The 12,064-nt window shown below is 54.1% G+C and overlaps 4 non-coding genes across 4 annotated transcripts; all 4 read right to left on the bottom strand.

Moving 5' to 3' along the window:
• Window positions 1-484: 484 nt before the first annotated feature.
• Window positions 485-603, bottom strand: LOC138558741 (5S ribosomal RNA). The gene has a single exon (XR_011298861.1). It is a non-coding gene; the product is annotated as a 5S ribosomal RNA (ribosomal RNA).
• Window positions 604-5,027: 4,424 nt separating this feature from the next.
• LOC138558988 (5S ribosomal RNA) lies at window positions 5,028-5,146 on the bottom strand. The gene has a single exon (XR_011299106.1). It is a non-coding gene; the product is annotated as a 5S ribosomal RNA (ribosomal RNA).
• A 3,125-nt stretch (window positions 5,147-8,271) lies between these two features.
• On the bottom strand, window positions 8,272-8,390 carry LOC138558740 (5S ribosomal RNA). Its single transcript, XR_011298860.1, has one exon. It is a non-coding gene; the product is annotated as a 5S ribosomal RNA (ribosomal RNA).
• Window positions 8,391-11,515: 3,125 nt separating this feature from the next.
• LOC138558739 (5S ribosomal RNA) lies at window positions 11,516-11,634 on the bottom strand. Its single transcript, XR_011298859.1, has one exon. It is a non-coding gene; the product is annotated as a 5S ribosomal RNA (ribosomal RNA).
• Window positions 11,635-12,064: the final 430 nt, after the last annotated feature.

The following is a 12,064-nucleotide window of genomic DNA, read 5'->3' as shown; positions in this document are numbered from 1 at the left end:
ATGATGTGGCCTCCCTCCCTTCCTGCCTCTTGTAGGCACTTCTCCCCCGTGAGCACTTCCCGCTCCAGGTGTCCCCTTGTCTCCCAGGGTGCACTCTTCCTCTAGAGCCCACATATGCAGATGAGGCCCATCCACTTGCCTCCCCTAGCTGTAGGGGGCCTTGCGCGTCCACTGGAGAGAAAACGGGGAGACGCTGGAGGTGCTTTGCCAGGGACACGAGTGGCCCTTTCTGGCTGCATCCACCCACCCGAGGCGGCAAGCTGCTGCCCTGGCTTCAGTCTCCTGCTGCTGCTGCTGCTGCTCCAAGTTAGTTTGGCGACAACGTGTCCGCCTCTGACGGGGCTCTGCATTGGAGCGAGGGCTGCTGTCTGCCCCTGTGCCTTTTTCACGCGCCGTGTTTGTTAAAATTAAAAGCGGAATGGAGGAAAAATGTAGTTCAAGACGGAGAAGACGAACGCCGCCTATCGGGCACAGAGTAGCAAAATGCCTACAGCACCTGGTATTCCCAGGCGGTCTCCCATCCAAGTACTAACCAGGCCCGACCCTGCTTAGCTTCCGAGATCGGACGAGATCGGGCGCATTCAGGGTGGTATGGCCGTAGGCGAAGAGTGCGCCGATTCCGAGCCTCTTGTGCTGTGTCGGCTCCTCCGACGTCCACTGCCCTCTTGCAAGGCTGAACGCTGTCCTCTGCAGTGTGCTTCTGCCCTTCTTTTTGCCTCAAGCTCAGGAGCCACAGCTGCCAGCTTGGAAAAGCAACGAGCAGCTCCATGCACCCACTTTTGAAATACCCACTTGCCTACTCATGTTTGCAAAGAAAGTGTCTGTAAATTCAGGCCAAGCCACACTTGCACTCACTCACCCAAGCATCCGTTCCTTACAAAACTTTAAAAAAAAACTCGGAAAGAAAGATGGAAATAAACACACACACAATTTTCCTGCTGGGGGCTCCTCGACGCTTTGGAAGGCAGAGGGTGATGTTGGTTGAGGCCCTTACCATATCGGGCTGGTGACCTACAAGTCCAGGAAAGAAGCAGGCCCAGTAACAGCAGCTGAGGCCCCCAGCCCAGCCCAGCCCAGGCAGGCATCAGCTTAAGGCTGACTCTCTACCCCACTGCTGCCCCAAGTTGGTTTGGCAAAAGTTTGCAAAGAAGCTGCCCGTGAATTTACCTCAAGCCACACTAGCACTCACCCAGGCGTCAGTTCCTTACAAAAATAGAAAGCACCTCTAAAAAAAGAAGAAATAAACACACACACAATTTTCCTGCTGCGGTCTCCTCGACTCTTTGGAAGGCAGAGGGCGATGTTGGTTGAGGCCTTACCTTCTCAGGCTGGCGGCCTACAAGTCCAGGAAAGAAGCAGGCCCAGTAACAGCAACTGAGGCCCCCAGCCCAGCCACGCCTAGGCAGGCATCAGCGGAAGGCTGACTCTCTACCCCAGTGCTGCCCCAAGTTGTTTTGGCAAAAGTTTGCAAAGAAGCTGCCCGTAAATTTACCTCAAGCCACACTAGCACTCACCCAGGCGTCGGTTCCTTACAAAAATAGAAAGCATCTCTAAAAAAGAAGAAATAAACACACACACAATTTTCCTGCTGGGGACTCCTCGACTCTTTGGAAGGCAGAGGGCGATGTTGGTTGAGGCCCTTACTTTCTCCGGCTGGTGGCCTACAAGTCCAGGAAAGAAGCAGGCCCAGTAACAGCAGCTGAGGCCCCCAGCCCAGCCACGCCTAGGCAGGCATCAGCAGAAGGCTGACTCTCTACCCCACTGCTGCCCCAAGTTGGTTTGGCAAAAGTTTGCAAAGAAGATGCCTGTAAATTTAACTCACGCCACACTAGCACTCACCCAGGCGTCAGTTCCTTACAAAAATAGAAAGCACCTCTAAAAAAAGAAGAAATAAACACACACACAATTTTCCTGCTGCGGTCTCCTCGACTCTTTGGAAGGCAGAGGGCGATGTTGGTTGAGGCCTTACCTTCTCAGGCTGGCGGCCTACAAGTCCAGGAAAGAAGCAGGCCCAGTAACAGCAACTGAGGCCCCCAGCCCAGCCACGCCTAGGCAGGCATCAGCGGAAGGCTGACTCTCTACCCCAGTGCTGCCCCAAGTTGGTTTGGCAAAAGTTTGCAAAGAAGCTGCCCGTAAATTTACCTCAAGCCACACTAGCACTCACCCAGGCGTCGGTTCCTTACAAAAATAGAAAGCATCTCTAAAAAAAGAAGAAATACACACACACAATTTTCCTGCTGGGGGCTCCTCGACGCTTTAGAAGGCAGAGGGTGATGTTGGTTGAGGCCCTTACCATATCGGGCTGGTGACCTACAAGTCCAGGAAAGAAGCAGGCCCAGTAACAGCAGCTGAGGCCCCCAGCCCAGCCCAGCCCAGGCAGGCATCAGCTTAAGGCTGACTCTCTACCCCACTGCTGCCCCAAGTTGGTTTGGCAAAAGTTTGCAAAGAAGCTGCCCGTGAATTTACCTCAAGCCACACTAGCACTCACCCAGGCGTCAGTTCCTTACAAAAATAGAAAGCACCTCTAAAAAAAGAAGAAATAAACACACACACAATTTTCCTGCTGCGGTCTCCTCGACTCTTTGGAAGGCAGAGGGCGATGTTGGTTGAGGCCTTACCTTCTCAGGCTGGCGGCCTACAAGTCCAGGAAAGAAGCAGGCCCAGTAACAGCAACTGAGGCCCCCAGCCCAGCCACGCCTAGGCAGGCATCAGCGGAAGGCTGACTCTCTACCCCAGTGCTGCCCCAAGTTGTTTTGGCAAAAGTTTGCAAAGAAGCTGCCCGTAAATTTACCTCAAGCCACACTAGCACTCACCCAGGCGTCGGTTCCTTACAAAAATAGAAAGCATCTCTAAAAAAGAAGAAATAAACACACACACAATTTTCCTGCTGGGGACTCCTCGACTCTTTGGAAGGCAGAGGGCGATGTTGGTTGAGGCCCTTACTTTCTCCGGCTGGTGGCCTACAAGTCCAGGAAAGAAGCAGGCCCAGTAACAGCAGCTGAGGCCCCCAGCCCAGCCACGCCTAGGCAGGCATCAGCAGAAGGCTGACTCTCTACCCCACTGCTGCCCCAAGTTGGTTTGGCAAAAGTTTGCAAAGAAGATGCCTGTAAATTTAACTCACGCCACACTAGCACTCACCCAGGCGTCAGTTCCTTACAAAAATAGAAAGCACCTCTAAAAAAAGAAGAAATAAACACACACACAATTTTCCTGCTGCGGTCTCCTCGACTCTTTGGAAGGCAGAGGGCGATGTTGGTTGAGGCCTTACCTTCTCAGGCTGGCGGCCTACAAGTCCAGGAAAGAAGCAGGCCCAGTAACAGCAACTGAGGCCCCCAGCCCAGCCACGCCTAGGCAGGCATCAGCGGAAGGCTGACTCTCTACCCCAGTGCTGCCCCAAGTTGGTTTGGCAAAAGTTTGCAAAGAAGCTACCCGTAAATTTACCTCAAGCCACACTAGCACTCACCCAGGCGTCGGTTCCTTACAAAAATAGAAAGCATCTCTAAAAAAAGAAGAAATACACACACACAATTTTCCTGCTGGGGACACCTCGACTCTTTGGAAGGCAGAGGGCGATGTTGGTTGAGGCCCTTACCTTCTCGGGCTGGTGGCCTACAAGTCCAGGAAAGAAGCAGGCCCAGTAACAGCAGCTGAGGCCCCCAGACCAGCCCAGCCCAGGCAGGCATCAGCAGAAGGCTGACTCTCTACCCCACTGCTGCTCCAAGTTGGTTTGGCAAAAGTTTGCAAAGAAGATGCCTGTAAATTTAGCTCACGCCACACTAGCACTCACCCAGGCGTCGTTTCCTTACAAAAATAGAAAGCATCTCTAAAAAAGAAGAAATAAACACACACACAATTTTCCTGCTGGGGACTCCTCGACTCTTTGGAAGGCAGAGGGCGATGTTGGTTGAGGCCCTTACTTTCTCCGGCTGGTGGCCTACAAGTCCAGGAAAGAAGCAGGCCCAGTAACAGCAGCTGAGGCCCCCAGCCCAGCCACGCCTAGGCAGGCATCAGCAGAAGGCTGACTCTCTACCCCACTGCTGCCCCAAGTTGGTTTGGCAAAAGTTTGCAAAGAAGCTGCCCGTGAATTTACCTCAAGCCACACTAGCACTCACCCAGGCGTCAGTTCCTTACAAAAATAGAAAGAATCTCTAAAAAAGAAGAAATAAACACACACACAATTTTCCTGCTTCTATCCCCTCGACTCCTTGGAAGGCGGAGGGCAACCTTCGCCGCTGGTGGCCTTCACATGCAGGAAAGAAGCACACCCAGGAACAGCAGCTGAGGCTCCCAGCCCAGGCAGGCTTCAGCTGAAGGCCGACTTGGGAAGCACTGAGGCCAGACCCTGGGCTCCTGGGTCCCTCGGTTGAAGGCTCGAGGCCAGACCCCTTGGCTCCTGTGTCCCTTGGCTGAAGGCTCGACCAGTGCTCGACCAGGCTCGATCAGGCGAGATATTAGGTAGCATGGGGCCCAGCTGGGACTTCTAGGAAGCTTAGGGTGACGGCCGCTTCTGCCCCATCATCCAGAGGCCTGGCTATGGAGAGGCATGATGTGGCCTCCCTCCCTTCCTGCCTCTTGTAGGCACTTCTCCCCCGTGAGCACTTCCCGCTCCAGGTGTCCCCTTGTCTCCCAGGGTGCACTCTTCCTCTAGAGCCCACATATGCAGATGAGGCCCATCCACTTGCCTCCCCTAGCTGTAGGGGGCCTTGCGCGTCCACTGGAGAGAAAACGGGGAGACGCTGGAGGTGCTTTGCCAGGGACACGAGTGGCCCTTTCTGGCTGCATCCACCCACCCGAGGCGGCAAGCTGCTGCCCTGGCTTCAGTCTCCTGCTGCTGCTGCTGCTGCTCCAAGTTAGTTTGGCGACAACGTGTCCGCCTCTGACGGGGCTCTGCATTGGAGCGAGGGCTGCTGTCTGCCCCTGTGCCTTTTTCACGCGCCGTGTTTGTTAAAATTAAAAGCGGAATGGAGGAAAAATGTAGTTCAAGACGGAGAAGACGAACGCCGCCTATCGGGCACAGAGTAGCAAAATGCCTACAGCACCTGGTATTCCCAGGCGGTCTCCCATCCAAGTACTAACCAGGCCCGACCCTGCTTAGCTTTCGAGATCGGACGAGATCGGGCGCATTCAGGGTGGTATGGCCGTAGGCGAAGAGTGCGCCGATTCCGAGCCTCTTGTGCTGTGTCGGCTCCTCCGACGTCCACTGCCCTCTTGCAAGGCTGAACGCTGTCCTCTGCAGTGTGCTTCTGCCCTTCTTTTTGCCTCAAGCTCAGGAGCCACAGCTGCCAGCTTGGAAAAGCAACGAGCAGCTCCATGCACCCACTTTTGAAATACCCACTTGCCTACTCATGTTTGCAAAGAAAGTGTCTGTAAATTCAGGCCAAGCCACACTTGCACTCACTCACCCAAGCATCCGTTCCTTACAAAACTTTAAAAAAAAACTCGGAAAGAAAGATGGAAATAAACACACACACAATTTTCCTGCTGGGGGCTCCTCGACGCTTTGGAAGGCAGAGGGTGATGTTGGTTGAGGCCCTTACCATATCGGGCTGGTGACCTACAAGTCCAGAAAAGAAGCAGGCCCAGTAACAGCAGCTGAGGCCCCCAGCCCAGCCCAGCCCAGGCAGGCATCAGCTTAAGGCTGACTCTCTACCCCACTGCTGCCCCAAGTTGGTTTGGCAAAAGTTTGCAAAGAAGCTGCCCGTGAATTTACCTCAAGCCACACTAGCACTCACCCAGGCGTCAGTTCCTTACAAAAATAGAAAGCACCTCTAAAAAAAGAAGAAATAAACACACACACAATTTTCCTGCTGCGGTCTCCTCGACTCTTTGGAAGGCAGAGGGCGATGTTGGTTGAGGCCTTACCTTCTCAGGCTGGCGGCCTACAAGTCCAGGAAAGAAGCAGGCCCAGTAACAGCAACTGAGGCCCCCAGCCCAGCCACGCCTAGGCAGGCATCAGCGGAAGGCTGACTCTCTACCCCAGTGCTGCCCCAAGTTGTTTTGGCAAAAGTTTGCAAAGAAGCTGCCCGTAAATTTACCTCAAGCCACACTAGCACTCACCCAGGCGTCGGTTCCTTACAAAAATAGAAAGCATCTCTAAAAAAGAAGAAATAAACACACACACAATTTTCCTGCTGGGGACTCCTCGACTCTTTGGAAGGCAGAGGGCGATGTTGGTTGAGGCCCTTACTTTCTCCGGCTGGTGGCCTACAAGTCCAGGAAAGAAGCAGGCCCAGTAACAGCAGCTGAGGCCCCCAGCCCAGCCACGCCTAGGCAGGCATCAGCAGAAGGCTGACTCTCTACCCCACTGCTGCCCCAAGTTGGTTTGGCAAAAGTTTGCAAAGAAGATGCCTGTAAATTTAACTCACGCCACACTAGCACTCACCCAGGCGTCAGTTCCTTACAAAAATAGAAAGCACCTCTAAAAAAAGAAGAAATAAACACACACACAATTTTCCTGCTGCGGTCTCCTCGACTCTTTGGAAGGCAGAGGGCGATGTTGGTTGAGGCCTTACCTTCTCAGGCTGGCGGCCTACAAGTCCAGGAAAGAAGCAGGCCCAGTAACAGCAACTGAGGCCCCCAGCCCAGCCACGCCTAGGCAGGCATCAGCGGAAGGCTGACTCTCTACCCCAGTGCTGCCCCAAGTTGGTTTGGCAAAAGTTTGCAAAGAAGCTGCCCGTAAATTTACCTCAAGCCACACTAGCACTCACCCAGGCGTCGGTTCCTTACAAAAATAGAAAGCATCTCTAAAAAAAGAAGAAATACACACACACAATTTTCCTGCTGGGGACACCTCGACTCTTTGGAAGGCAGAGGGCGATGTTGGTTGAGGCCCTTACCTTCTCGGGCTGGTGGCCTACAAGTCCAGGAAAGAAGCAGGCCCAGTAACAGCAGCTGAGGCCCCCAGACCAGCCCAGCCCAGGCAGGCATCAGCAGAAGGCTGACTCTCTACCCCACTGCTGCTCCAAGTTGGTTTGGCAAAAGTTTGCAAAGAAGATGCCTGTAAATTTAGCTCACGCCACACTAGCACTCACCCAGGCGTCGTTTCCTTACAAAAATAGAAAGCATCTCTAAAAAAGAAGAAATAAACACACACACAATTTTCCTGCTGGGGACTCCTCGACTCTTTGGAAGGCAGAGGGCGATGTTGGTTGAGGCCCTTACTTTCTCCGGCTGGTGGCCTACAAGTCCAGGAAAGAAGCAGGCCCAGTAACAGCAGCTGAGGCCCCCAGCCCAGCCACGCCTAGGCAGGCATCAGCAGAAGGCTGACTCTCTACCCCACTGCTGCCCCAAGTTGGTTTGGCAAAAGTTTGCAAAGAAGCTGCCCGTGAATTTACCTCAAGCCACACTAGCACTCACCCAGGCGTCAGTTCCTTACAAAAATAGAAAGAATCTCTAAAAAAGAAGAAATAAACACACACACAATTTTCCTGCTTCTATCCCCTCGACTCCTTGGAAGGCGGAGGGCAACCTTCGCCGCTGGTGGCCTTCACATGCAGGAAAGAAGCACACCCAGGAACAGCAGCTGAGGCTCCCAGCCCAGGCAGGCTTCAGCTGAAGGCCGACTTGGGAAGCACTGAGGCCAGACCCTGGGCTCCTGGGTCCCTCGGTTGAAGGCTCGAGGCCAGACCCCTTGGCTCCTGTGTCCCTTGGCTGAAGGCTCGACCAGTGCTCGACCAGGCTCGATCAGGCGAGATATTAGGTAGCATGGGGCCCAGCTGGGACTTCTAGGAAGCTTAGGGTGACGGCCGCTTCTGCCCCATCATCCAGAGGCCTGGCTATGGAGAGGCATGATGTGGCCTCCCTCCCTTCCTGCCTCTTGTAGGCACTTCTCCCCCGTGAGCACTTCCCGCTCCAGGTGTCCCCTTGTCTCCCAGGGTGCACTCTTCCTCTAGAGCCCACATATGCAGATGAGGCCCATCCACTTGCCTCCCCTAGCTGTAGGGGGCCTTGCGCGTCCACTGGAGAGAAAACGGGGAGACGCTGGAGGTGCTTTGCCAGGGACACGAGTGGCCCTTTCTGGCTGCATCCACCCACCCGAGGCGGCAAGCTGCTGCCCTGGCTTCAGTCTCCTGCTGCTGCTGCTGCTGCTCCAAGTTAGTTTGGCGACAACGTGTCCGCCTCTGACGGGGCTCTGCATTGGAGCGAGGGCTGCTGTCTGCCCCTGTGCCTTTTTCACGCGCCGTGTTTGTTAAAATTAAAAGCGGAATGGAGGAAAAATGTAGTTCAAGACGGAGAAGACGAACGCCGCCTATCGGGCACAGAGTAGCAAAATGCCTACAGCACCTGGTATTCCCAGGCGGTCTCCCATCCAAGTACTAACCAGGCCCGACCCTGCTTAGCTTCCGAGATCGGACGAGATCGGGCGCATTCAGGGTGGTATGGCCGTAGGCGAAGAGTGCGCCGATTCCGAGCCTCTTGTGCTGTGTCGGCTCCTCCGACGTCCACTGCCCTCTTGCAAGGCTGAACGCTGTCCTCTGCAGTGTGCTTCTGCCCTTCTTTTTGCCTCAAGCTCAGGAGCCACAGCTGCCAGCTTGGAAAAGCAACGAGCAGCTCCATGCACCCACTTTTGAAATACCCACTTGCCTACTCATGTTTGCAAAGAAAGTGTCTGTAAATTCAGGCCAAGCCACACTTGCACTCACTCACCCAAGCATCCGTTCCTTACAAAACTTTAAAAAAAAACTCGGAAAGAAAGATGGAAATAAACACACACACAATTTTCCTGCTGGGGGCTCCTCGACGCTTTGGAAGGCAGAGGGTGATGTTGGTTGAGGCCCTTACCATATCGGGCTGGTGACCTACAAGTCCAGGAAAGAAGCAGGCCCAGTAACAGCAGCTGAGGCCCCCAGCCCAGCCCAGCCCAGGCAGGCATCAGCTTAAGGCTGACTCTCTACCCCACTGCTGCCCCAAGTTGGTTTGGCAAAAGTTTGCAAAGAAGCTGCCCGTGAATTTACCTCAAGCCACACTAGCACTCACCCAGGCGTCAGTTCCTTACAAAAATAGAAAGCACCTCTAAAAAAAGAAGAAATAAACACACACACAATTTTCCTGCTGCGGTCTCCTCGACTCTTTGGAAGGCAGAGGGCGATGTTGGTGTAGGCCTTACCTTCTCAGGCTGGCGGCCTACAAGTCCAGGAAAGAAGCAGGCCCAGTAACAGCAACTGAGGCCCCCAGCCCAGCCACGCCTAGGCAGGCATCAGCGGAAGGCTGACTCTCTACCCCAGTGCTGCCCCAAGTTGTTTTGGCAAAAGTTTGCAAAGAAGCTGCCCGTAAATTTACCTCAAGCCACACTAGCACTCACCCAGGCGTCGGTTCCTTACAAAAATAGAAAGCATCTCTAAAAAAGAAGAAATAAACACACACACAATTTTCCTGCTGGGGACTCCTCGACTCTTTGGAAGGCAGAGGGCGATGTTGGTTGAGGCCCTTACTTTCTCCGGCTGGTGGCCTACAAGTCCAGGAAAGAAGCAGGCCCAGTAACAGCAGCTGAGGCCCCCAGCCCAGCCACGCCTAGGCAGGCATCAGCAGAAGGCTGACTCTCTACCCCACTGCTGCCCCAAGTTGGTTTGGCAAAAGTTTGCAAAGAAGATGCCTGTAAATTTAACTCACGCCACACTAGCACTCACCCAGGCGTCAGTTCCTTACAAAAATAGAAAGCACCTCTAAAAAAAGAAGAAATAAACACACACACAATTTTCCTGCTGCGGTCTCCTCGACTCTTTGGAAGGCAGAGGGCGATGTTGGTTGAGGCCTTACCTTCTCAGGCTGGCGGCCTACAAGTCCAGGAAAGAAGCAGGCCCAGTAACAGCAACTGAGGCCCCCAGCCCAGCCACGCCTAGGCAGGCATCAGCGGAAGGCTGACTCTCTACCCCAGTGCTGCCCCAAGTTGGTTTGGCAAAAGTTTGCAAAGAAGCTGCCCGTAAATTTACCTCAAGCCACACTAGCACTCACCCAGGCGTCGGTTCCTTACAAAAATAGAAAGCATCTCTAAAAAAAGAAGAAATACACACACACAATTTTCCTGCTGGGGACACCTCGACTCTTTGGAAGGCAGAGGGCGATGTTGGTTGAGGCCCTTACCTTCTCGGGCTGGTGGCCTACAAGTCCAGGAAAGAAGCAGGCCCAGTAACAGCAGCTGAGGCCCCCAGACCAGCCCAGCCCAGGCAGGCATCAGCAGAAGGCTGACTCTCTACCCCACTGCTGCTCCAAGTTGGTTTGGCAAAAGTTTGCAAAGAAGATGCCTGTAAATTTAGCTCACGCCACACTAGCACTCACCCAGGCGTCGTTTCCTTACAAAAATAGAAAGCATCTCTAAAAAAGAAGAAATAAACACACACACAATTTTCCTGCTGGGGACTCCTCGACTCTTTGGAAGGCAGAGGGCGATGTTGGTTGAGGCCCTTACTTTCTCCGGCTGGTGGCCTACAAGTCCAGGAAAGAAGCAGGCCCAGTAACAGCAGCTGAGGCCCCCAGCCCAGCCACGCCTAGGCAGGCATCAGCAGAAGGCTGACTCTCTACCCCACTGCTGCCCCAAGTTGGTTTGGCAAAAGTTTGCAAAGAAGCTGCCCGTGAATTTACCTCAAGCCACACTAGCACTCACCCAGGCGTCAGTTCCTTACAAAAATAGAAAGAATCTCTAAAAAAGAAGAAATAAACACACACACAATTTTCCTGCTTCTATCCCCTCGACTCCTTGGAAGGCGGAGGGCAACCTTCGCCGCTGGTGGCCTTCACATGCAGGAAAGAAGCACACCCAGGAACAGCAGCTGAGGCTCCCAGCCCAGGCAGGCTTCAGCTGAAGGCCGACTTGGGAAGCACTGAGGCCAGACCCTGGGCTCCTGGGTCCCTCGGCTGAAGGCTCGAGGCCAGACCCCTTGGCTCCTGTGTCCCTTGGCTGAAGGCTCGACCAGTGCTCGACCAGGCTCGATCAGGCGAGATATTAGGTAGCATGGGGCCCAGCTGGGACTTCTAGGAAGCTTAGGGTGACGGCCGCTTCTGCCCCATCATCCAGAGGCCTGGCTATGGAGAGGCATGATGTGGCCTCCCTCCCTTCCTGCCTCTTGTAGGCACTTCTCCCCCGTGAGCACTTCCCGCTCCAGGTGTCCCCTTGTCTCCCAGGGTGCACTCTTCCTCTAGAGCCCACATATGCAGATGAGGCCCATCCACTTGCCTCCCCTAGCTGTAGGGGGCCTTGCGCGTCCACTGGAGAGAAAACGGGGAGACGCTGGAGGTGCTTTGCCAGGGACACGAGTGGCCCTTTCTGGCTGCATCCACCCACCCGAGGCGGCAAGCTGCTGCCCTGGCTTCAGTCTCCTGCTGCTGCTGCTGCTGCTCCAAGTTAGTTTGGCGACAACGTGTCCGCCTCTGACGGGGCTCTGCATTGGAGCGAGGGCTGCTGTCTGCCCCTGTGCCTTTTTCACGCGCCGTGTTTGTTAAAATTAAAAGCGGAATGGAGGAAAAATGTAGTTCAAGACGGAGAAGACGAACGCCGCCTATCGGGCACAGAGTAGCAAAATGCCTACAGCACCTGGTATTCCCAGGCGGTCTCCCATCCAAGTACTAACCAGGCCCGACCCTGCTTAGCTTCCGAGATCGGACGAGATCGGGCGCATTCAGGGTGGTATGGCCGTAGGCGAAGAGTGCGCCGATTCCGAGCCTCTTGTGCTGTGTCGGCTCCTCCGACGTCCACTGCCCTCTTGCAAGGCTGAACGCTGTCCTCTGCAGTGTGCTTCTGCCCTTCTTTTTGCCTCAAGCTCAGGAGCCACAGCTGCCAGCTTGGAAAAGCAACGAGCAGCTCCATGCACCCACTTTTGAAATACCCACTTGCCTACTCATGTTTGCAAAGAAAGTGTCTGTAAATTCAGGCCAAGCCACACTTGCACTCACTCACCCAAGCATCCGTTCCTTACAAAACTTTTAAAAAAAACTCGGAAAGAAAGATGGAAATAAACACACACACAATTTTCCTGCTGGGGGCTCCTCGACGCTTTGGAAGGCAGAGGGTGATGTTGGTTGAGGCCCTTACCATATCGGGCTGGTGACCTACAAGTCCAGGAAAGAAGCA

This window comes from Ambystoma mexicanum, unplaced genomic scaffold (assembly GCF_040938575.1).
Source record: "Ambystoma mexicanum isolate Mex_15411 unplaced genomic scaffold, UKY_AmexF1_1 Mex_scaf34, whole genome shotgun sequence".
In the NCBI taxonomy this organism is placed as follows: domain Eukaryota; kingdom Metazoa; phylum Chordata; class Amphibia; order Caudata; family Ambystomatidae; genus Ambystoma; species Ambystoma mexicanum.
The sequence above is the reverse complement of the archived record's forward strand: the minus strand, read 5'-3'. Positions and strand labels throughout refer to the sequence as shown.